Genomic DNA, 26,604 nt, shown 5'->3' on the forward strand with positions numbered 1-26,604 from the left:
CACCACCTCGTCCACTGTCTCTATAGGCACCTCCACAAACTCTCATGTTCCTGGAGGGGTAGGATCCCGATGAAGCTTGGTAAGAGCCTCGGCCTCTCTGAGAATATCCTGAGGTTTGATAAAAACCTCGGCCTTGCGCTTGACACTGATAGTGTCCGGCCCTGATAAAAAGGCCACGACTAAGCATCCTCTTCATAGAGGTCTGAGCCTTGTCAAGGGCACGAAAAATTGGAAACATACTTGCACAGATCCTTGACAAATTTATCACCGAAGAGCAAACCATTTGCCAATGTTCCAGGCTCTGCAGGGGCTAGTTCAGCTAATTTGGGGTCTATGCACATCGAGAACGACTTCCGTCGTTCTGTAGACATGGCGCAATTGGTGTTCCCTAGAAGGCATATAGCCCTGTGAGCCCATTCTAAGATAGCTTCAGGGTCCAAAGGCAATCTGGATTCCTTCACTTGCACAGCTAGTTCCAGGGTTTTCGTAATGTGCCCTAAGATGTTGAGGAGCTTGTCCTGGCAAGCTCTCCATGCCCGATCCAAGACCTTCTTGGGATCTTTAGTAAACTTGTTGAGGAATGTGGCTACACTAGGATCCAGTTCAGGGGTGTGGGCCACCTTACCCATTAAAGAGGGATGAGGACATTCAGAGCATAATGTATTACGCACGTCTTTGTCAAAACCATTACACAGTCTCTCCAGCACATAATGGGCCACTTCCATGCTTGGCATCCACTCAGTAGATCCTTGGTGAATTATGCCTTCAGGCTCAAATAGTAAATTCTTTTGGACCACTAACTCTGTTGAGGTGTGGTGGGTCATGCGCTTGGCCGGTTTCTCGGCCTGATTCGAGTCAGAGGAATGAGGGTCAGAAGATTAGGATTCCTCAGCCTGAGGAACTGAAGGGGTCGGAAAAATCTCTTCACCCAAGGACTCCTCATACCCGTAGTCATGGTCTTTGAGCACTGAGGCAGCCATCTGAGTCAAAATCTGTCGAGAATAAATGTCCCCCAGAAGCTCTCTGGACAAAGCTTGCATCATCAGAAATACTTTCTCTATGCAATGGCTCAATGGGCGGAGCCCCATTCATTCTCTTTGCCCATACATCACTAAGGACTGCGTGAAAGGCTTTAAAGCCTTTATTAAGGCTTGATTAACAGAGTCTTGTATGTGATGGCCCAGGGCCTGTACCAATCTCTCCTCCATCTGATGTTCAAAAGACACTTCTGCCTCCTCTTGGTAAAACTCGTCCTCTTCTGCGTAATACGCCATGCTTAAAAAGCTAGAGGATGTGAAGGAGTTCAATGGTGGGGGGAGGAGGGGGATCAGCCCCAGCAGGTAACCAAAGGAGAAACTCCTAACTCAAAAGATAAAAAATCTCTTATTATGGCCCAAATTTGAAGGTGGAGCGAGCACCTGCTTAATATTCCCCTAGGGCAAGGACCTTGCACATTTTTACGCCCGCTTCGGGCGTTCTGGGGGATATGCACACTTAAAAGCACGAGTGTTGCACTCAAGCTGATCACCAATATCAATTCCAGTCAGAAACCGGCTCACGTGGATCGACTTAAAGAAGAGGACTCAGTCCTCTTGGCAGCTCTCGTTTGGCCCCAACAGGAGACCAGGAAAGAGTTAAATGTACACCGCGTGCAGCCACGGAGCATCCCCAAAAACGCTCTGGAGACTGGGCGGTGAAGCAACAAAGCACCAGACGTGGCCGATCCAAAAGCCTGGTTTGCCCTGCAAGGATAGGTTGCGTGCGATCATGAACATGTGCAATATAAAGAGGAGGATTCCTCTTGCAAGCGCCGCTCGATTCCTGCTCCACGAGTTCAAAATATACAAATAAAAACAACATAAACACTTGAACGATTAAGAAATACAATAGGCACTTATCTCTGGCTTCAAGAAGCAAAGAAAGAGAAAGGAATATGGAAAGCAGGTCTAGGATTGGGCAGAATATGGACTACAAGAACATTGGGAAATGTAGTTTTGTATTTGCTTTCATTTGATTAGCTGCTGTTAGTTTCTCGGTGTTAGAAATGGGGGCTTTGGTTGGCAGTCAGGTTACCCCCTGTCTAAGCAAGGACCCTCACTCTAGTCAGGGTAAGTCACACACAATCCAAATTATCCTGTGCCCACCTTGTGGTAGCTTGGCACTGAGCAGTCAGGCTTAAGTTAGAAGGCAATATGTAAAGTATTTGTGAAATAAATCATGCAATAACACAATAGAACACCACAAAAATACACCACACAGTGTTTAGAAAAATATATAATATTTATCTGGTAAGATGCAGGTCAAAACGATCAAGATTCAGTAAGTATATGTTGAAATATCACTGTTAAAATGATATAAAGTGTCTTCAGTCTTTTAAAAAGCAACAAGTGTCTCTTGCAAGCACAAAGTACCTGGTTTGCGTTCAGATTCTCTGCATGGGACCGCAGAGGAGGAGATGCGTGGAAGACCAGGAGGTGTGTGTCGATTTTTCCAGCACACACAGACGATGCGTCATTGAGTTTTAACGCAGGGCAGGCTTTGCGTCGATTTCTATCGCGTAGACTGGGATCGTCTTAGTGTTGCAGGGTTTTCAGACGCCTGGGGGACGATTCGTCAAAGTCCTGGGCGTGCAGGACGAAGTCACAGGGGCTGCGTCGATCCGGTGAGCGATGCGTGGAAATTTCTGCCGCATGGCAGGCGCTGCGTCAATTCCTCTCACGAAGTTGGGCTGCGTCGTTCCGGCTCGGCTTTGCGTCGATCCAGTGGGCTGTCTCGAATTTCTGGTTGCAACGCTGGATCTACCGCGATCTCCTTGCGAAGTCAGGCCACGTCGTTCCAGTTCGGCGTGCAGTGTTTTTCTCACTGTGATGCAAGCTGTGCATCGTTTCTTGCAGGCTGTGCGTCGCTTTTCGCAGCACAAGGAGTTCTTTTGAAGGAATGAAGTCTTTTTGGTCCTGAGACTTCAGGGAACAGGAGGCAAGCTCTATCCAAGCCCTTGGAGAGCACTTCTCAGCACAGCCAGAGAGCAGCAAGGCAGCAGGGCAACAGCAAGGCAGCAGTCCTTTACAGAAAAGCAGTCCAGGTGATTCCTTTGGGCAGCCAGGCAGTTCTTCTTGGCAGGTTGCAGGTTCTGGTTCATGGTTTCTTCTCCTGGAAGTGTCTGAGTTGAGAGGGTCAGAGACCCTGCTTAAATACCCAAATGTGCCTTTGAAGTGAGGTAGACTTCAAAGAGTGGCTTAGAAGTGCCCTCCACCCTCCCAGCCCAGGAAGACCCATTCAAAATGCAGATGTATGCAAGTGTGACTGAGCATCCTGTGTTTGGGGTTGTCTGAGTGAATGCACAAGGGAGCTGTCAACTAAACCTAGCCAGACGTTGATTGTGAGGCACGGAAGGATCTAAGTGCAGAGAAATGCTCACTTCTAAAAGTGCCATTTCTAAAATAGTAAAATTAAATCCAACTTCACCAGTCAGCAGGATTTTGTATTACCATTCTGCCCATCTAAATATGACCGTGTTACTCCTTTCAGATCAGAATCTACCACTCAAACAGTATATGAGGGTAGCCCTAATGTTAGCCTATGAAAGGAGCAGGCCTCACAGTAGTGTAAAAACGAATTTAGGAGTTTTACACTACCAGGACATTTAAGCTGCACAGGTACGTGTCCTGCCTTTTAGCTACATAGCACCCTGCCCTATGGGTTACCTAGGGCCTACCTTAGGTGTGACGTACATATAGAAAAAGGGGAGTTTAAGGCTTGGCAAGTACTTTTAAATGCAAAGTCAAAGTGGCAGTGAAACTGCACACAGGCCTTGCAATGGCATGCCTGAGGCATGGTTAAGAGGCTACTTATGTGGATGGCACAATCAGTGCTGCAGACCCACTAGTAGCATTTAATCTTCAGTCCCTGGGCATATGTAGTGCACTTTACTGGGGTCTTACAAGAATATTAAAATAACCAATTGTATATGAACCAATGTCACCATGTTTTAAGGGAGAGAGCATATGCAGTTTAGCACTGATTATCAGCAACAACAGTGTCCAAAAAGTGGAAGGAGGCAGGCAAAAAGTTAGGGGTGACCACCTTAAGGCTGTCAGGTCTAACACTCAGTAAAGAAAGAGAAAGCATAATCCGAAGCCTCTGGTCCTGACATAGAATCCTGGTAGAGTCTTGCACGTCGAATCTGAAGACCCACCCAAGAGGGAGACCCTAAATAGCCCTGAAAGGGGATTGGTCACCTAGCAAGGTGACCACTTATCAAAAGGGGGTGGTGATGTCACCTGCCTGACCTGGTCACTCAGATGCTCCCAGGGGCCTCTGCAAATCTTGGATTCAAGATGGCAGAATAAAGTGGCTACCTGGAGGAGCTCTGGACACCACCCCTGGGTTAGGGATGGACAGGGGAATGGTCACTCCCCTTTCCTTTTTCCAGTTTAACACCAGAGCAGGGGCCGGGAGTTTCCTGGACTGGTGCAAACCGGTTTATTAAAGGAGGGCACCCTTCAAAGCAAACCAGTGGCTTGGAGATGTTACCTCCCTCTCCCACAGGAAATCATTTGTTCTACCTTCCTCTGCCTGTGCTGGTCAGACAGAAACCTGTCTCGGGTAGCAGCAGCGCAGGCTTCCCGGAAAACCCTGGAAGACTGGTAGCAGCAATACTGGGGGTCCTATGAGGAGCCCCCAGAGTGCATGCAATCACACAACCAATACTGGCAGCAGTATGGGGTATTGGTTCCAAACATGCCCAGGTTCAGTTTTACCATTATGTAGTTGGTCACAGATATTGACCTGTGTCCATTACGCAGGTAAAATGGTTTCCCCGCACTTACGAAGTCCAGTGAAATGGACACATTTCACTGTGCTCATGCAGGGGTGCCCTCACACACAGGGACCTGCACCCTGCCTTCTTGGCTAGAAGGGCCTGCCATAGGGGTGACTTACAGTGACCTGGTACAGTGACCTCTGGTGAAAGAGTGCATGCACTTTTTCACACAGGCTGCGATAGCAGGCCTGCAGACAAATTTTGCATGGGCTCTCATGGGTGGCACAATACATGCTGCAGCCCATGGGGAACCCCTGGTGCCTCAATGCCCTGGCTACCCAAGTACCATATACTACGGACTTAATGGGGACACTAGTATGCCTACTGTGGGCCGTGCAAAGTCCTAGGCAACCAAATTTAGATGGAGAGTGCCCAATCATTGGGGTCCTAGTTAGTAGGATCCTAGTGAAAACATTATAAGCATACTGATAGCAGGCGAAGAGCGGGCGTAATCATGCCAAAAAGGGGTACTTTCCTTCAAGACTTGCAATGGAATCTCAAATCCTTGTTAGCGCAACATCATGGCCGCACCTAAGACACCATTCAGGTCAAGGGAGATGGCTGTGGATCTGCAGTTGTGGCTGTCAGATAACAGTCTGGTCTTCGGCAGGCCACTTTTCATTCATCACTCAGAGCTCATTGTTGAGACAGACAGACCGCTCTGGGTTTGGAGGTTCACCTGAGGAAAGTTGAGATCAGAGACCTCTGTTCTCCATTGGAGAGCCAACTCTATATCCTCCTGTTGGAGCTTTGGGTGATCGACTTGGCTTTCAGATCCTTCCTGCCGCCCATCAAAGGGAGGCTGGATCAATTTCTCACCACCATGTAGTACTGCAAGAGGGAGGGTGGAGTTGGGGTCCTGGGCTCTTGTTGTCTGGTGTTCACTGGAACAACAAAAGATCGTCCCGGTTGTCAATCACTTGGCAGAGTTCTTGAATGTCAAAGCAGACAAACTTAGCAGGCATCGTCTGGCAGATCACTATGGACCCAGACGTACAGGTACGTCTTTAAAAAAAATATATATATATATATGTTCGATGGCATGTGTAGCTGCAGATACACATGCTGTGCACATCCCGCCATCTAGTGTTGGGCTCGGAGTGTTACAAGTTGTTTTTCTTCAAAGAAGGTTTTTCGAGTCACGAAATTGAGGGACTCCTCCCCTTTCGGCTCCATTGCGCATGGGCGTCGACTCCAGATTAGATTGTTTTCTTTCCGCCATCGGGTTCGGACGTGTTCCTTTTCGCTCCGTGTTTCGGTTCGGAAAGTTAGTGAAAATCTCAGAAAATTCAACGGTATTGTTTGCGTTCAGTATCGGGTTAGTTACAGCAGATCGACACCGAATTTTGAAGAGCTCCGGCGGCCCTTCGGGGTTTTCGATTCCCCGGCGGGGCCTGGTCGGCCCGACCACGTGCGTCTTCAAGGCTAATGGAACAGACCCCATTCCGCTTCTGCCCTGAATGTCACAACAAGTATCCTTATACAGATCAGCATCTGGTCTGTAATTTGTGTTTGTCTCCAGAACACAAGGAGGATACCTGTGAGGCCTGTCGAGCGTCTTGGTCCAGGAAGACCTTAAGGGACCGAAGAGCAAGAAGACTACAGATGGCGTCGGTGCCGACAGGACAAAAACACATGGAGGAAGAAGAGGAAACTTTCTCCATCGAGGATTCGGACTCTGAAGAGGTCGATCCTGAACAGACGCCGAAAACTTTGAGTAAGACGTCGGGACACAAAACTCACGCAAAGACCACTAAAGCCCAAGGGACGCCACCGCCTGCAGGCCATGGCTTAACCCGAAAAATAGGTGACTGACCATCGGCACCGAAAAAGGGCATGCATGTGTCGAAGTCATCCGACTCCGGTCGAGATACCGGCACAGAGCAGACTCGACACCGGGTCAGAGCAATCTCGGCACCGAGAGAGCGGCACCGAAACAAGTCGGCACTGAGAGATCACTACGCCGAAGAGCAAAAAAGTGTTCTCAGAACCGAAAAAAAGCAGCCGAAAAGGTTTCGGTACCGAAACATCCGGCCTCGGAACCGAAAACAAGTTCCTACACAGAGGAACAAGGCCTGTCCTCACAAATGCAAACACATAGATTTGGACAGGAGCTAGAGACAATGGAGCCAGATTACACACAAAGAAGGCTCCACATTCAGAAGGAGACAGGGAAGATCAGTACTCTCCCTCCGATACGAATGAAACGGAAACTTGCCTTCCAAAAGAAAGACAAGCAGCCACAGGCAAAGGTGGCAAGACGAGTAACCCCACCACCATCTCCACAACGCTCTCCACAACCATCACCGGTAACCACTCCACCAATGATGCAGTCCCCAACTCATACAGGGATGAGTCAGGATGACCCCGACGCATGGGATCTTTATGATGCGCCAGTGTCAGATAACAGTCCCGACTGTTATCCAGCTAGACCGTCACCGCCTGAGGACAGTACCGCCTACACACAGGTGGTGTCAAGAGCAGCGGCATTTCATGTCAGCCTACATGCTGAGCCAATTGAAGAAGACTTTCTATTTAACACACTGTCGTCCACACATAGCCAGTACCAGAGCCTCCCCATGCTACCTGGAATGCTAAAACACTCCAAAGAAGTGTTTGAGGAGCCTGTGAAAGGAAGAGCAATTACTGCAAGGGTGGAGAAAAAATATAACCCGCCACCAACAGACCCTGTGTATATCACACAACAGTTAACACCAGACTCGGTGGTAGTAGGGGCAGCGCGCAAGAGGGCGAACTCACACACCTCAGGGTACGCACCGCCTCCAGACAAGGAGAGTCGCAAATTCGACGCTGCAGGGAAAAGGGTGGCGGCTCAAGCAGCCAATCAATGGCACATTGCCAATTCACAAGCATTGTTGGCGAGATATGATAGGGCTCATTGGGATGAAATGTAACATTTCATAGAACACTTGCCCAAAGAGTTACAAAAGAGAGCACAACAAGTGGTGGAGGAAGGACAAAGTATCTCGAACAATCAGATACGGTCAGCAATGGACGCAGTGGACACAGCAGCTAGGACTGTAAATACAGCAGTAACCATAAGGAGACATGCATGGCTGCATACATCAGGATTCAAGCCGGAAATAAAAACAAGACGTGCTGAATATGCCATTTAACGGACAGCAGTTGTTTGGGCCAGAGATGGACACTGCTATCGAAAAACTAAAAAAAGACACAGATACGGCCAAAGCCATGGGCGCTCTCTACTCCCCGCAGAGCTGAGGCACTTTTCGAAAAACACATTTTAGAGGGGGGTTTCGGGGACAGAGCACAGAGCCCTCAACCTCACAAACCAGGCCCACTTATCAGAGCCAATATCAGCGGGTAAGTTTTCGGGAACAATATAGAGGAGGACAGTTCCCAAAGAGTAGAGGGAAGTTACGGAGTCCCAAAACTCCACAAAACAAACAGTGACTTCAACGTCACAAATCCCCAACACAAAACACCAGTGGGGGGGAGACTAACCAAGTTCTACAAACACTGGGAGGAAATAACAACAGACTCGTGGGTCCTAGCCATTATCCAGCATGGTTATTGCATAGAATTTCTACAATTCCCTCCAAATGTCCCACCGAAAACACACAACATGTCCAAACAACACATGGATCTTTTACAACTGGAGGTCCAAGCGTTGTTACAAAAAGAGGCAATAGAAATAGTACCAATTCATCAGAGAGGAACAGGAGTCTACTCCCTGTACTTTCTCATACCCAAAAAAGACAAAACTCTAAGACCTATTTTAGATCTCAGAACATTAAACATCTACATCAAATCAGATCACTTTCACATGGTGACACTGCAAGACGTGATCCCATTGCTCAAACAACAAGACTACATGACAACACTAGACCTAAAGGATGCATATTTCCATATACCGATTCATCCTTCACACAGAAAGTACCTAAGGTTTGTATTCCAGGGGGTAACATTACCAGTTCAAAGTGTTGCCATTCGGGATAACAACAGCGCCAAGAGTTTTTACAAAATGCCTGGCAGTGGTCGCTGCTCATATCAGAAGGCAGCAAATACATGTGTTCCCGTACCTAGACGATTGGTTAATCAAGACCAATACGCAAGAACGGTGTTCACAACACACAAAGTACGTCATAGAAACCCTTCACAAACTAGGTTTCTCACTAAACTACAACAAGTCACACCTACAGCCGTGTCAAATACAACAATACTTAGGAGCAACAATCAACACAACCAAAGGGATTGCCACTCCAAGTCCACAAAGGGTACAGGCATTTCACAACATAATACAAGCCATGCACCCAAAACAAAAGGTACAGGTAAAATTAGTCATCATGCATAGCCATTGTCCCAAACGCAAGATTACACATGCGGCCCTTACAACAGTGCCTAGCATCACAATGGTCACAAGCACAGGGTCAACTTCAAGATCTAGTGTTGATAGACCGTCAAACATACACCTCGCTTCAATGGTGGAACAATATAAATTTAAACATGGGGCGGCCTTTTCAAGACCCAGTGCCTCAGTACGTAATCACAACAGATGCTTCCATGGTAGGGTGGGGAGCACACCTCAACCAACACAGCATCCAAGGACAATGGGACAATCAGCAGAGACAACTTCACATAAATCACTTAGAACTACTAGCAGTATTTCTAGCGCTGAAAGCATTTCAACCTATAATAACCTACAAACACATTCTTGTCAAAACAGACAACATGACAACAATGTATTATCTGAACAAACAAGGAGGGACACACTCGACACAGTTGTGTCTCTTGGCACAGAAACTATGGCATTGGGCGATTCACATTCGCCTAATAGCACAGTTCATACCAGGAATTCAGAACCAGTTAGCAGACAATCTCTCTCTGGATCACCAGCAGATCCACGAATGGGAAATTCACCCACAAATACTAAAGACTTATTTCCAAAGGTGGGGAACACCGCAAATAGACCTATTTGCAACAATGGAACACGCAAAATGCCAAAACTTCGCATCCAGGTACCCACAGGATCAGTCTCAGGGCGATGCGTTATGGATGAGTTGGTCAGGGATATTTGTATACGCTTTTCCCCCCTCTCCCACTCCTTCCATATCTAGTCAACAAATTGAGTCAAAACAAACTCAAACTCATACTAATAGCACCAACTTGGGCACGACAACCTTGGTACACAACACTACTAGACCTCTCAGTAGTGCCTCATGTCAAGCTGCCAAACAGACCAGATCTGTTAACTCAACACAAACAACAAATCAGGCACCCAAATCCAGCATCACTGAATCTAGCAATTTGGCTCCTGAAGTCTTAGAATTCGGACATCTAGACCTTACACAGGAATGTATGGACCTCATAAAACAGGCTAGAAAAGCAACCACAAGACATTGCTATGCAAATAAATAGAAAAGATTTGTTTATTATTGTCATAATAATCAAATCCAACCATTACACGCAACTGCTAAAGATATCGTAAGCTACCTACTACACTTACAAAAGTAAAAGTCAGCTTTTTCATCCATTAAAATACATCTCACCGCAATTTCTGCGTATTTGCAAATTACGCACTCAACTTCATTATTCAGGATCCCAGTCATAAAGGCATTTATGGAAGGCCTGAAAAGAATTATCCCACCAAGGACACCACCAGTTCCTTCGTGGAACCTCAACATAGTCTTAACACGACTCATGGGTCCACCTTTTGAACCCATGCACTCATGTGAAATACAATATTTAACATGGAAAGTAGCATTTCTAATTGCCATCACATCTCTTAGAAGAGTAAGTGAAATACAAGCATTTACCATACAAGAACCCTTTATTCAGATACACAAACATAAAGTAGTTCTACACACAAATCCTAAGTTCTTACCGAAAGTTATATCAGCGTTCCACTTAAATCAAACAGTGGAACTACCAGTGTTCTTTCCACAACCAGATTCTGTAGCTGGGAGAGAATTACATACATTAGATATCAAAAGAGCATTAATGTACTACATTGATAGAACAAAACAAATTCGTAAAACAAAACAATTGTTCGTCGCTTTCCAAAAACCTCATACAGGGAATCCAATATCCAAACAAGGCATTGCCAGATGGATAGTTAAATGCATTCAAACCTGTTATATCAAAGCAAAAAGAGAACTGCATATAACACCAAAGGCACACTCAACTAGAAAGAAAGGTGCTACCATGGCCTTTCTAGGAAACATACCTATGACTGAAATATGTAAGGCAGCCACATGGTCTACGCCTCATACATTTACCAAGCATTACTGCGTGGATGTGTTAACAACACAGCAAGCCACAGTAGGACAAGCAGTATTACGAACTTTTTTTCAGACAACTTCAACTCCTACAGGCTGAGCCACTGCTTTTTGGGGGAGATAACTGCTTACTAGTCTATGCGCAGCATGTGTATCTGCAGCTACACATGCCATCGAACGGAAAATGTCACTTACCCAGTGTACATCTGTTCGTGGCATGAGATGCTGCAGATTCACATGCGCCCTCCCGCCTCCCCGGGAGCCTGTAGCCATTTTTAAGTTGGTCTTGAACATTTGTAAATTTGTAAATATATCACTTTAAACCACATTATGTACATACATATTTACTCCATTGCATGGGCACTATTACTATAATACACAACTCCTACCTCACCCTCTGCGGGAAAACAATCTAAGATGGAGTCGACGCCCATGCGCAATGGAGCCGAAAGGGGAGGAGTCCCTCGATCTCGCGACTCGAAAAGACTTCTTCGAAGAGAAACAACTTGTAACACTCCGAGCCCAACACTAGATGGCGGGATGTGCACAGCATGTGAATCTGCAGCGTCTCATGCCACGAACAGATGTACACTGGGTAAGTGACATTTTCCATAACGAACAATTTCCTGCTTTCAGAAAAACGCCTCTGCCACACGATGTCTATTTACAGATTTCTTCCTTCCTTGTTTCTTTAATAAACAAAATCACCCAATGCGTTTCGGGAGTCCCAGCTCCTTGTTCACGAGTAATCTTAGTCCTTACTTCCATTTCTATATATTGCTCCACCAGTGCTAATAACATAAAAAACGGACTACTATCATTCATCAAAAGCTAGCCTTTCAGGAGGAATTGAACACTATGCAACCTCCAGCAAAAGTGCAGAAGGAGAAACCACCACCACCTCCTCAATCTTCTCCTCCTCACTCTCCACACCTACCTACCTCTCCTCCTACTAGTCCTACACCAGTGCAGTCACCCACTCACTCTTTTGACTCAAAACAGGACAATGTGGATCCATGGGACCTTTATGATCCAGATCCCATTCCTAGTAATGACCCAGACAGCTATCCCTCTAACCTTCAGTACCCGAGGATAGCTTGGTCTGCAATCAAGTTATAGCTAGGGCTGCAGCATACCATGGGGTCACCATGCATACAGAACCCCTAGAAGAGGCTTTCTTATTTAACACCCAATCCTCAACACACTCTAAATATCAATTCTTTCCCATGCTCCCGGGCAAGTTAAAACACGCAGATCAGATATTTAGTGAACCTGTTGAGGCACGTATAATAACACCCAGGATAGACAAAAAATATAAACCTCCACCCTCTGATCCTGTTTACATTACCCATCAGGTACCTCCAGATTCTGTGGTGGTGTTAGCGCTGCCAGATAAAGAGCAAACAGTCAGTCATCAGGAGATAAGGAGAGCAGGAAATTTGATGCTGCAGGTAAACGAGTGGCATCCCAAGCAGCAAATCAGTGGAGGATAGCCAACTCACAAGCACTGTTAGCTCGCTATGACAGAGCCCATTGGGACGAGATGCAAGACATAATCCAGCATGTCCCCAAAGAACACCAAAAGAGGGCACAACAAGTAGTGGAAGAAGGGCAAGCCATTACTAACAATCAAATTCGATCTGCCCTAGATGCAGCAGACACTGCTGCTAGAAGTGTCAATACTGCAGTCACAATACGCAGGCATGCATGGCTCAGATCCTCTGGTTTTAAACCAGAAATACAGCAGGCTGTGTTAAATATGCCATTCGACAAAAAGCATTGTTTTGGACCAGAAGTTGACACAGCCATAGAAAAATTAAGAAAGGATTCAGACACGGCAAAAGCAATGGGCGCACTATACTCCACACCATATAGGGGATCCTTTCAGAAACCTCAGTTTCGAGGTGGGCTCAGACCGCAGACAACAGAGGCATCCGCATCACTAGTAAAGCCAACCTACCAACCACAATACCAACGAGGTCGTTTTAGGGGCACGTATAGAGGACAGTACCCCAGAAATAGAAGGAAATTTCAAACCTCTAAGCAACCTCCACAGCACCCGAAACAGTGACTTTTCTCTATCCCTTCCACTCCACACCTCTCCTGTGGGGAGAAGACTACAACAGTTCCACACAAATTGGCAAAACATTAACACAGACAATTGGGTACTATCGATTATCCGCCATGGCTATTGTAGGAAGTTGACTCTGTATATACTATTTCAAAGTAAGAAATAGTGTGCACAGAGTCCAAAGGTTCCCCTTAGAGGTAAGATAGCAGCAAAATTGGATAATTTGAATGCTCTATTTTTTGGTAGTGTGGTTGAGCAGTAGGCTTATCAGAGGGTAGTGTTAAGCATTTGTTGTACACACACAGGCAATAAATGAGGAACACACACTCAGACTTACTCCAGGCCAATAGGTTTTTAAATAGAAAAATATATTTTCTTAGTTTATTTTAAGACCCACAGGTTCAAGATTTGAAGTAAACACATAAATTGCAAGGTACTTCACACAGGTAAGTTAGGAACATTGAATTAAAGCAATATCATATACAGGCTTTGTTAAAATGGCAATAAGCTATTTTAAAAGTGGACACAGTGCAAAAATCAACAGTTCCTGGGGGGGGGTAAGTAAAGGTTAGATTGTGAGGTAAGTAAGACAATTACAAGTCTCAGTTCCTAGGCATAGGCAGCTCACCGTTGGGGGTTCAGGGCAACCCCAAAGTTACCACACCAGCAGCTCAGGGCCGGTCAGGTGCAGAGGTCAAAGAGGTGCCCAAAACACAGAGGCGCCTATGGAGAACAGGGATGCTCCGGTTCCAGTCTGCCAGCAGGTAAGTACCTGTGTCCTCGGGGGGCAGACCAGAGGGGTTTTGTAGAGCACTGGGAGGGACACAAGTAGGCACACAAAATACACCCTCAGCCACACAGGGCCAGCCAGGTGCAATGTGCAAAGCAGGCGTCAGGTTTTAGATAGGATTCAATGGAGGGACCCGGGGGTCACTCTAGCTGTGCAGGCAGGCACAAGGGGGGCTTCTCTGGACAGCCACCACCTGGGCTAAGAAGAGGGTCATCTGGGGGTCACTCCTGCACTGAAGTTTGGTTCCTTCTGGTCCTGGGGACTGCGGGTGCAGTGCTCGGTCCAGGCGTCGGGTCCCTTGTTACAGGCAGTCGCGGTCAGGGGGAGCCTCTGGATTCTCTCTGCAGGCGTCGCTGTGGGGTCCAGGGGGGGTCATCTTGGGCTACTCACGGGGTCACAGTCTCCGGGGAGTCCTCCCTGTGGTGTTTGTTCTCTGGAGCTCAAGCCGGGGGCGTTGGGTGCAGAGTGTGAAGTATCACGCTTTCGGCGGGAAGAGTGAGTTCTTGGAAAGTTGCTTCTTTGTTACAAAGATGTAGCTGTGGTTGAGCAGATCCGCTGCTCACTGGAGTTTCTTGGTCCTGAGGGGTTAGGGCAGTCCATTGAGGCTTCAGAGGTCACTGGCCCCTGTTAGATGCATCGCTGGTTGCAGGTTTTCGACTCTGGAGACAGGCCGTAGGGCTGGTGCTAAAGCAGTTGTCGTCGTCCGTCGTCTCTGCAGGCTTGTAGGTCAGCAGTCCTTCTTTGTAGTTCACGTTGCAGGAATCTGATTTCCTGGGTTCTGGGGTGCCCCTAAATACTAAATTTAGGGGGGTGTTTAGGTCTGGGAGGGCAGTAGCCAATGGCTACTGTCCTGGAGGGTGGCTACACCCTCTTTGTGCCTCCTTCCTGAGAGGAGGGGGGCACATCCCTAATCCTATTGGGGGAATCCTCTAGATTTAAGGTGGAGGCAGGGGGCACCTCAGCTCAGGACACCTTAGGAGCTGTCCTGACTGGTGGGTGACTCCTCCTTGTTTTTCTCATTATCTCCTCCAGCCTTGCCCCCAAAAGCTAGTTGGGATGCCCTGTGGCGTTGTAGCAAAAGGGGTGAGCCTTTGAGGCTCATCGCCAGGTGTTACAGTTCCTTCAGGGGGAGGTGAGAAGCACCTTCACCCAGTACAGGCTTTGTTCCTGGCCACAGAGTGACAAAGGCACTCTCCCCATGTGGCCAGCAACTCGTCTGGTTGTGGAAGGCTGGCAGAAACTGGTCAGCCTAACACTAGAAGTCGGATTGGTATTCAGGGGGCATCTCTAAGATGCCCTCTGGGTGCGTTTTACAATTAATTCCACACTGGCTTCAGTGTGCATTTATTGTGCTGAGAAGTTTGATACCAAACTTCCCAGATTTCAGTGTAGCCATTATGGAACTGTGGAGTTCGTGTTTGACAAACTCCCAGACCATATACTCTTATGGCTACCCTGCGCTTACAATGTCTAAGGTTTTGCTTAGACATTGTAGGGCCATAGTGCTCATGCACATATGCCCTCACCTGTGGTATAGTGCACCCTGCCTTAGGGCTGTAAGGCCTGCTAGAGGGGTGACTTACCGAAGCCACGGCAGTGTGAGGTTGGCATGGCACTCTGAAGGGAGTGCCATGTCAACTTAGTCATTTTCTCCCCACCAGCACACACACACTCTGAGGCAGTGTGTATGTGCTGAGTGAGGGGTCCCCAGGGTGAAATAAGACATGCTGCAACCCTTAGAGACCTTCCCTGGCATCAGGGCCCTTGGTACCAGGGGTACCAGTTACAAGGGACTTATCTGAGTGCCAGAGTTGTGCCAGTTGTGGAAGCAAAGGTACAGTTTATGGAAAGAACACTGGTGCTGGGGCCTGGTTAGCAGGGTCCCAGCACACTTTCAATCAAAACTTAGCATCAGCAAAAGCAAAAAGTTAGGGGGTAACCATGCCAAAGAGGCATTTCCTTGCAGCTATTGCCTAGAATTGATACACACTACTCCAAATATACCACCAAGGTCACACAAACTATCCACAGAACACATCAGTCTGTTACAAGAAGAAGTCTAATCTCTACTACTCAAACAAGCAATAGATTTGGTACCACAATCTCAAATAGGGAAAGGAGTTTACTCACTATATTTCCTAATTCCCAAGAAGGATGGCGCCCTCAGGCCAACATTAGATCTCAGGAACCTCAATCTTTACATCCTGTTAGAACATTTTCACATGGTAACTCTACATGATGTTATCCCACTACTCCAAAAACACGATTTCATGACAGCACTAGATCTCAAAGATGCGTATTTTCATATACCCATCAATCCTGCACACAGAAAATATCGCAGGTTTGTCATTCATGGAAAGCACTATCAGTTCAAAGTGTTGCCCTTTGGAATAACAACAGCCCCAAGGGTATTCACAAATTGCCTAGCGGTAGTCGCAGCCTACCTAAGAAGGCAACATATACATGTCTTTCCATATCGAGATGATTGGCTAATAAAATCAAACAGTCATACACAATGCCAAAATCATACGCATTACGTAATACAAACCTTGCACACACTAGGGTTCTCAATAAACTACCAAAAATCACATCTACAACCGGCACAAATACAACAGTATTTGGGTGCAATACTAAATACTCAGCAAGCGCTAGCATGTCCAAATACACAAAGGATACAAGCATTCCAAAATGTAATCACACAAATACAAACAAATCAACGATACACCGTCAGATTTGTAATTAATATTTTAGGGATGATGGCATCATGTATTGCAATTGTTCCACACGCAAGACTAAACATGCGGCCCTTACAACAGTGCCTTGCACAACAATGGTCACAAGCACACTGTCAACTTCAAGATCTAGTGTTGATAGACCGCCAGACATGCGTGTCCCTTCAGTGTTGGAATTCCACAAATCTAAGCAAAGGGCGGCCATTTCAAGACCCTGTACCTCAGACCATAATTACAACAAATGCATCAATGATTGGTTGGGGAGCTCACCTAAACAATCACAACATTCAAGGGCAATGGGATGCCAAACACAGGCAGCTACATATAAATGAAATGGAGTTGTTAGCTGTCTTCCTAGCACTCAAAGCTTTTCAACCTCTTCTCACACAGAAGAATGCCCTTATCAAAACAGACTACATGACAACCATGTATTACCTAAACAAACAGGGAGGGACACATTCATCCCAACTCTCCCTTATAGCCCAGAAAATTTGGAAATGGGCAATCCACAACCAAATTCACCTGTTAGCACAATACATTCCAGGGATAGACAATCAATTAGCGGATATCGTCAGCAGAAATCACCAACAAACACTCAAATGGGAGATTCATCCTTAAGTACTTCAAAAATACTTTCAACAATGGGAACCCCAAACATAGATCTGTTCGCCACAAGCGAAAACACAAAATGCCAAAACTTTGCATCCAGACACCCACATCCCCTATCCAAGGGCAATGCTCTATGGAGCAATTGGTCAGGGATATTTGCTTACGCTATTCCCCCCTCTCCCACTCCTTCCGTTTCTAGTTAACAAGTTGCGACAAACTTTACTCAACATGATACTCATAGCACCAACATGAGCATGTCAACCGTGGTACACAACATTATTAGACCTGTCAGTAGTACCACACTCCAAACTCCCGACCAGACCAGATCTGTTGACACAAAACAAAGGCCAAATCAGGCACCCAAATCCAAATTCACTCAATCTAGCAATTTGGCTCCTGAAGTCATAGTTTGGATGTTTACAACTCCCATCAGAATGTATGGAAGTTATTAAACAAGCAAGAAAACCCACCACTAGACAGTGCTAGGCAAACAAATGGAAAAGATTTGTATATTACTGTCAATCTAAACATATTGACCCTCTTACAGCATTAATACAAGACATTGTATGCTATTTACTTCAATTGCAAAAATCACATTTAGCATTCTCTTCAATAAAAAATTCTTATTGCAATTTCAGCATATTTACAAAATATACAGCACAGCTCCTTATTTAGAGTTCCTGTTGTTAAAGCTTTCATGGAAGGTGTGAAACGTATCATTGGACCCAGAACACCACCAGTCCCTTTTTGGAATTTAAATACAGTGCTTACGTGGCTTATGGGACCACCATTTGAGCCCATGCACTCCTGCCAAAGCAATTCTTAACATGGAAAGTTGCCTTCCTAGTGGCAGTTACTTCTTTAAAAACAGTAAGTGAAATTCAAGCCTTTAGTATTGAAGAACCATTCATCCAAGTACACAAGCATAAAGTTGTACTAAGAACAAACTCAAAATTTCTTCCAAAGGTTGAATCACCATTTCATATAAATCAAACAGTGGACCTGCCAGTCTTCTTCCCACAGACAGATTCTGTGGCAGAAAGAGCTCTACATACATTAGACATCAATAGAGCTTAAATGTACTATAAAGACAGAACTAAGCCATTTAGAAAGACTAAACAACTTTGTAGCCTTACAAAAACCTCATACATGCAATCCCATATCAAAACAAGGTTAAGCAAGATGGATTGTAAGATGCATCCAAACATACTACATTAAAGCCAAAAGACAACTCTTAGTCACTCCTAAAGCACATTCTACAAGGAAAAAAGGTGAAGTGCTACAATGGCTTTCTTAGGGAATATACCAGTGGCTGAAATATGTAAAGCAGCCACTTGGTCAACACCACATACATTCACGAAACACTACTGTGTAGACGTTTTATCAGGACAACAAGCCACAGTAGGCCAAGCAGTACTCAGAACATTTTTTCAAACAACTTGAACTCCTACTGGCTAACCACAGCTATTTTTATGGGAGGACAAACTGCTTTGTTGTCTGTGCACAGCATGGGTATCTGCAGCTACACATGCCATCAAACAGAAAATGCCACTTACTCAGTGTACATCTGTTCGTGGCATGTTGCGTTGCAGATTCACATGCACCCTCCCACCTCCCCGGGAGCCTGTAGTCGTTTGTTACAAACATTTGTACATATGTGTGTATATATATATATATATATATATATTTGCATTAGCATGGACATCTCTAATCTCTTACCTATATACTCTATCACTCCTTCCTTACCCTCTGCGAGAAAACAATCTAACAATGGAGTCAATGCCCATGCGCAATAGAACCGAAGAGGAGGAGTCACTCGATCTTGTGACTCGAAAACACTTCTTAGAAGAAAAACAACTTGTAACACTCCGAGCCCAACACTAGATGGCAGAATAATGCACAGCATGTGAATCTGCAGCGGAACATACCATGAACAGATGTACACCAGTTAAGTGACATTTTATTTATATATATATATATATATATATATATATATATATATATATATATATATATATATATATATATATATATATATATATATATATATATATTTTTTTTTTTTTTTTTTTTTTTCAGAATTTCTATCCACCTTGAGATCTATTCATACCTGTACATTACATTATTATCTTAGGTCAGTCTTCATAGCTGACACTCAAGTGGATTAGATATTATTGCACTGGATACATTTGGCGCTTAAACAGGATCCTTAGTACCCATGAAAATGCACTGTGGTAACTGCCACTGTAAGCCATGATTGGACACTAGCAGCTATAGGGCTCCCTTAACCCCTCCGGTGCCCTGGACGAGCTGATGTCGTCCTCTGCTATGATTGCCGTGTGCCAAGAATGAGACCAGCTCATCCTGCACCCGGCCCACTGGGGCAGCGCTTCCCCTTCCACTCTCTCCCACCCCCCGTGTTCCCCCCCCCCCCCCCCCCCCAACCGTGACATCTGATGACGTCAGAGCGCTATTGCGTGCTAATCTCATCAGAGGTCGCCCCATTGCGCTGGAAGCTCCTGCTTTGCATTTCTCTTCCGATCGGAGGTGGGAGCGAGCAGAGATACATGAAAGAAAAGGCCTTTCCTTCCATGTCTGTCTGAGCATTTCTGCAGCCCTTTCGTGAAGTGATATAATTAGGCCGATCTGCCTCCAGTGTGGGCAGAAACCTCTAGATGCCAGGGTTTTTTTTTTTTTGCTTACATGTGGCGAGCGACCACTTAGACAAGCTTTGCTCCCCTGGGGGGCAATTTTATTTTAGGCCGTTGCTGCCCCCTCTTGGGAGCAGATCAGCCTATTTCTAGTAGGAAAATCTGCGACGGGTGGGGGGAAGGGGGCAGAAACCACTTAGGCACCAGGGATTGGTGTGTGTGTTTTGTTTGGGGGGGCAGCCCCTTGGGCAGGAGTCGCTCCCCATGGGGGCACATTACTGTTGGCCATTTCTTCACCCCCACACACCCACCCAATTCCCCCACCCCCAATTCAGCCTATTTTTGTAAGGCGTATCTGCCCCCAAGAGGGGCAGAAAGCATATTAGAAACCAGGGAAGATTGTTTTAAAAAAAGAGCGTGCAGGTATGGCCATACCCCCACCCCAAATAAATGGGGACTAAGTTGTTCTGATGGGGCAGTTACCCGCAATCCACATGGTAGTTAACATCCAGTATGGGCATGGCTATGCCCCCACCCCAACTAGGGTAACATCCTTTCAGCTCTCCCCTCTCCGCACACTAAAAGATCTTATCCCAATGGCAAGCAAGAGGTCATTTGATTATTTTTTTATTTTACATTTGGGCCATGAGAGCTTGGCTAACTCTCAAAATTGTCCCACTTGGAAGAGTGAGGACTGCACTTCTTGGTCTTTGGGACGCTGTTATGTAGAAAAACCTGCAAGACCTAGACACATCTGAAAACAAAACATCTTGGTGAGTCCAGGGTGGTGTGCTTCACATGCACCCTGCACCATTTTTCCTACCCACAATGCCCTGCAACCCTTCAACTTTTCTTGAAATCACAGTTTCCCCACATTTTTGTGGTGGAACCTTCCGGAATCTGCAGGAATCCACAAGATTCCTACCACTCAGCATTCTGCCCCACTTGTCAATCTAAAAACTTTTTTTTCAAACTGCTCTTTTGGGCCTGCTTTGGTTCCCCCTCAGTTTCAACATGTTTTCGCTCTTCCCTGTGACAGGCACTTGGCCCACCTACACAAGTGAGTTATCATTTTTATCGGGAGACTCAGGGGAACGTTGGGTGGTAGGAAATTTGTGCTGGTGCGGTGAGCCCACACAGAAATGTGGGAAAAATGTGTTTCGTTTTTTTTCAGCTAAATTTGAGGTTTGCTGAGGATTCTGGTTAAGAAAACACTGGGGGATCCACGCAGGTCACACCTCCCTGGACTCCCTTGGGTGTCTAGTTTTCAGAAATGTCTCGGTCTGGTAGGTTTCCCTGTATGGCTGCTGAGCCCAGGACCAAAAACGCAGGTAACACCCCCCGCAAAAACAGGTTGTTTTGTATTTTATCATTTTGATGTGTCCAGATAGTGTTTTGGGGCATTTCCTTTTGTGGGCACTATGCCTACCCACACAAGTGAGGTACCATTTTTATCAGAAAACTTGGGGGAATGCTGGGTGGAAGAAAATGTGTGGGCTCCTCTCACATTCCAGAACGTTCTGTCAGCAAATTGTGAGGGGAAAGTGTTTTTTTTGCCAATTTTTGAGATTTGCAAATCATTCTGGGTAACAGAACCCGGCGAGAGCCCCACTAGTCACCCTGATCTGAGTTCCCCTTGGTGTCTAGTTTTAAAAAACGCACATGTTTGGTAGGTTTCCCTAGGTGCCGGCTGAGCTAGAGGCCAAAATTCACAGCTAGGCACTTGGCAAAAAACAGGTCAGTTTTCTTTGGGAAAAGGTGATGTGTCCATGTTGTGTTTTGGGGCTCCCGCTGTCGCGGGCACTAGGCCTACCCACACAAGTGAGGTATCATTTGTATCGGGAAACTTGGGGGAACACAGAATAGCAGAACAAGTGTTATTGCCCCTTGTCTTTCTCTACATTTTTTCCTTCCAGATGTAAGACAGTGTGTAAAAAAGACGTTATTTGAGAAATGCCCTGTAATTTACATGCTAGTATGGGGACCCCGGAATTCAGTGATGTGCAAATAACCACTGCTTCTCAACACCTTATCTTGTGTCCAGTTTGGAAATATAAAGGTTTCCTTGATACCTTTTTTTTCTCAATCTTTATATTTCACCAAATGAATTGCTGTATACCCGGTATACAATGAAAACCCATTGCAAGGTGGAGTTCCTTTATTGGCTCTGGGTACCTAGGGTTCTTGATGAACCTACAAGCCCTATAAATCCCAACAACCAGAAGAGTCCAGCAGATGTAACGGTATATTGCTTTTGAAAATCTGACACAGCAGGAAAAAGTTAGAGTAAAATGTGGAGAGAAGTGGCTGTTTTTTTCACCTCAATTTCAATATTTTTTTATTTCTGCTGTTATTTTCTGTAGGAAAACCTTGTAGGATCTACACAAATGATCCCTTTCTGAAATCAGAATTTTGTCTACTTTTCAGAAACTGTTTAGCTGTCTCGGATCCAGAATTGGTTTCACACCCATTTCTGTCACTAACTGGAAAGAGGCCAAAAGCACAAAAAAAAGTAAACATGGGGTATGTCCCAGTAAAATGCCAAAATTAGGTGGAAAAATTGGGTTTACTTATTCAAGTCGGCCTGTTCTTGAATGCTGGGAAGATGGTGATTTTAGCACCGGCAACCCTTTGTTGATGCCATTTTCAGTGAAAAAAATCACAGGCCTTCTTCTGCAGCCTCTTTTCCCATCTTTTTTTTTTTTGTTAAACTTTTCGCTGTGTCTAATTTCTTAGTGTCCTCCAGGGTAGCCCTCAAACTCTGGGTACCTCTAGAATCCCTAGGATGTTGGGAAAAAAAGACGCAAATTTGGCGTGGGTAGCTTATGTGGACAAAAAGTTATGAGGGCCTAAGCGCGAACTGCCCCAAATAGCCAAATAAAGGCCTGGCAGCAAAGGGTTTAAAGGAGCAGTGTCTGTTAACAGTCTCTATAGCCTTTCTCCAGTTATTATTGCTTTCTATTAATGTTTTCTTAAAAATAGCTTTTGAAAGATATCTAGTGATTTGTTCTTACAGAAGTAACATGTTTAGCTTAAATTGACTTCTATTCAATGAACAAAGAACAAAATCTGAACTGTGTATTCTTTATTTAGGCTCTTTTGTAATAGGCTATTCATCTTATTTTTCCAAGGAAAGGTTTTTATAAAAAGATATAGTTTAAATGGGTCTCTAAGATCTTGCATGTGGGGTGGACTATTGAATAGTTTTGTATTGTAGCATTATATAAGGCTTACTACACCCATATGGGGGCACTGAAGCATTTGCCCACTTGGGTAGCATGGTACACCCTGTAGGGTGTGTAATTTGAAGTATGTTGTCTTTGTTTTGATCCTATGTGGGGAAGTGTTTCCATGCTGTGCATGATGATCACCAAGGTGTACTTAGCAGTATGATGAATAAAGAGATATGTGAGAGAGTGGGTGCTAATGACTTCAACGAAGACTGTTGTTAGAAAGACAACTAGGTTTACAGGCAAGTAGCACTTTCGTATCTAGGTGTGGGTTCTTGTTTTTCTGGTTAGATGCACCATTTTACAGATTCACTAGATGGTGAAAATGTTTATATAATTTAATTAAAATGTACAACATGCATTTTGTATTGTTTTTCTGATGGATACTTCAAGCAGCAGATTCCACACCTTTAGCAAATCCTCAGGTCCTTGACTAGATCCTAAGATTTCTTCAGCAGTGTTCCTGCTTGCCAGTAGATGGCGCTGTGTGGCTCTGCAGTGACACCGTGACACCCTGGAAGCGACACAGAAGATCTGAAAATAAGCACCAGCCCTGTATGCTGACGCCAGTTCCTTACTTTCTGCGTCCTTCAGCGTGGAGCCAGAGCTCAACTCCCAATTTTGTCTTCCTCAGGACACACTTACAGTGACACCAGTCAATTTAGTGTAAAAGGTCATTTATTTAGGACAGGATTTTCCAAAATACAACATATAACTTTTCAACATCTCCCCAAACCTTAAAGAACCCCAACTTTTCAATATTTCCTTGCTCATCTTGTCTCTTCAAATCCGTTCTTCGTTTCCCCTCCCCTAGACACTCCCCTATTCCTTTTTATGCCCTACTTTCTTCATGCATCTCCCCCCCCCCCCCCACTCTGCTCCTTCTCCTCCTTGTTTTTCCTCCTGGAAGGGTGGTCAAGCCCGCATCTGGCTCTCCACCCTCCCCCATCTACTGCCTTAACCCTTCTACTCGACCTGCCCTAACTGACTCCTCACCACTCTTCCTACCCGTCCTCATGAATCTCCAAGTCTCCATTGTACCCCCATTTTCCTAAAGATTGCCACGTGGGTGGGTGGCCAAATTCTGCCCGTCAAACAGTCGGTGCGGAAAGAGGTCATTCCTTTCCCCACCCCCCTTTTAACCCTTCCATAAATCCCTCCCCTACTTAGCTGATACCCAATCCTGTCTCCTTCCGTCACTTTCTTTCCCGAAAGATCCCGCGGAGACACTAGAGTGAAGCTCTCTTCTCCGCGGGCCCCTCCATCGGGACACACTTACAGTGACATCAGTCAATTTAGTGTAAAAGGTCAATTATTTAGGACAGGATTTTCCAAAATACAACATACAACTTTTCAACATCTCCACAAACCTTAAAGAACCCCAACTTTTCAATATTTCCTTGCTCATATTGTCTCTTCAAATCCGTTCTTCGTTTCCCCTCCCCTAGACACTCCCCTATTCCTTTTTATGCCCTACTTCCTTCATGCATCCCCCCCGCTCTGCTCCTTCTCCTCCTTGTTTTTCCCCTTGGAAGGGTGGTCAAGCCCGCATCTGGCTCTCCACCCTCCCGCATCTACTGCCAACCAGCAAAACCCGCTAGGCGTTTTGCTGCCCCACCCCAGGCACAAACATTTTCTTGACCAGTTTTTTTTTTATTTTTATATATAAACCTTTATGCCTGTTCTCTAACCCACAACTTTTCTCCCCATAACTCTTCTAACAGCAATCTTAAATCTGTCAAATAGTACGCATTGCCCAACAGCGACATGTGCACTCCGTCTGCTCTGAACAGTGCCCCCTCTTGCTCTTTTATGTCCTCGTGCTTCAGGACCTTAATTCCCTGTGCCCAGCAAAATACCCTCATTGCCCTGTTCAGTTGTTTCCGAGCCCGTTCCACTGCTGCGTGCTTAACCGCCCCTCTCCAGACTCTCCTGGGCACAAACTCCGTCCACACCAAACGTGTACCCTGTAGATTCAGTTTTAGCAGCTCCAGACCCCTCTGCATATGTTGTATTAGCGTCAGCCCTGATAATTTCACCATGTCATTTTCACCTAGGTGAATCACCAGCAAATCCGGGCACACCCATACTGGAAAGTTAGCAGTGGTAAATGGAAGCAAACTGCCCCACCTCATGCCGCTTGTTCCCCACCATACGACTTCATGGCGACTGCTGGGGAGTCCCAGTGCTCTACCGTAAATTTGCTTCTCCGCAAACTTCGTCGCCCAGTGCATGAAGGAATGGCCAACCAGTCATGTCACCATCTCGCCCTTCTGTGGTCCAGCCACACATCCTGTAAAGAAAAAACACTGTAAAGGCTGTTCCAAGACCACCATACTCTCTCTTAACGTCCTTCAACATTCCCGCCCCACCCCTTATCCCTGCACCACCTCATGGCCTCACATAACGCTCGCAGAATCTAGATTTCCATCTGCCTATGGCCCTTATCCTGGCCCAATCCCACCCCAAATGCACTGCTGCTGTCGCTGCCCCAATTCTAAAGGAATGCGTACCAAAATCCATTGGTCTGTTACCTATCTTTCTCAGCGCCATCCTCAACACCTGCAAGAGCTGGTAGCTTGTGAGCTTTGCACCTTCCTTGTGTACCAACACTCCATTCTCCCCTGCACCACTTAACCTTTTTTTAAACGCCATCCATTCCCTCACTGGGCATGCTGCAACAATACCCTCCACCCCCCCACCCCCCCACACCCGTCCAGCCATACCCATTTTCCTTTCCCCAACTGATCCGAAATGTACAAGATTCAACGTGTGCAGCGACTTCAGGAAGTAAATGTTGGTTACTGACCAGAATAAAGTGGCTGGTGCTTTTAAGTCCTGCACCAAATGTGCTCTCATTAATATTAGAGCGTTTCAGGACCGGTAGGCAAAGTTGTACAGCGCTCAGCACAAGAAGAGGTTGAAGCATAGATTCTGCGCCTGAAGCAAGTCACTCATTTGTGATGATTAGAATGGGGACGGATCGCTACCTGTCATTTTGAGAATTCGTTGTATGCAGGTTTATAAAATGCCAATAGCAACACTTTTAGCTTAATTTGGCTTTTTTTTTTATTTTTTTATTTTAAAAACAAAGAACACAATTTGGACTATGAAGTCTTTATGGTGTTAAACTTTTTTTTCAGTAGACTGTTATCCTATTTTTTCAAAGAAAGGTTTTTATATACATGCATAGTTGAAATAGTTCTCTGGGACCATGCACTTGGGCTGGACTCGTCAGTGCTTCTAACTTCAATGAAGATGGGTTGAAACTTGTAATTTTCAGTGGGGATATTGTTCCCTAGCAGACTGTAAAGATTTGGAGTTGTCGGAAGAGCAAGTATTTTCGAAGTGGAGGGTGCAGAAAGAAAGGAACTGGCATTAGCATGCAAGGTTGGAGCTTATATGCTGCGCTACTCCATCACTTCCGAGGAAGCAAGTA

The 26,604-nt window shown here is 45.6% G+C and overlaps 1 protein-coding gene across 12 annotated transcripts in view; it reads left to right on the forward strand.

Moving 5' to 3' along the window:
• The window catches only part of FRYL (FRY like transcription coactivator), a 1,894,812-nt gene that overhangs the window by 1,745,296 nt on the left and 122,912 nt on the right, over positions 1-26,604 (forward strand). The gene's annotated exons all lie outside the window — the stretch shown is intronic.

Source organism: Pleurodeles waltl, chromosome 1_2, assembly GCF_031143425.1.
Source record: "Pleurodeles waltl isolate 20211129_DDA chromosome 1_2, aPleWal1.hap1.20221129, whole genome shotgun sequence".
In the NCBI taxonomy this organism is placed as follows: domain Eukaryota; kingdom Metazoa; phylum Chordata; class Amphibia; order Caudata; family Salamandridae; genus Pleurodeles; species Pleurodeles waltl.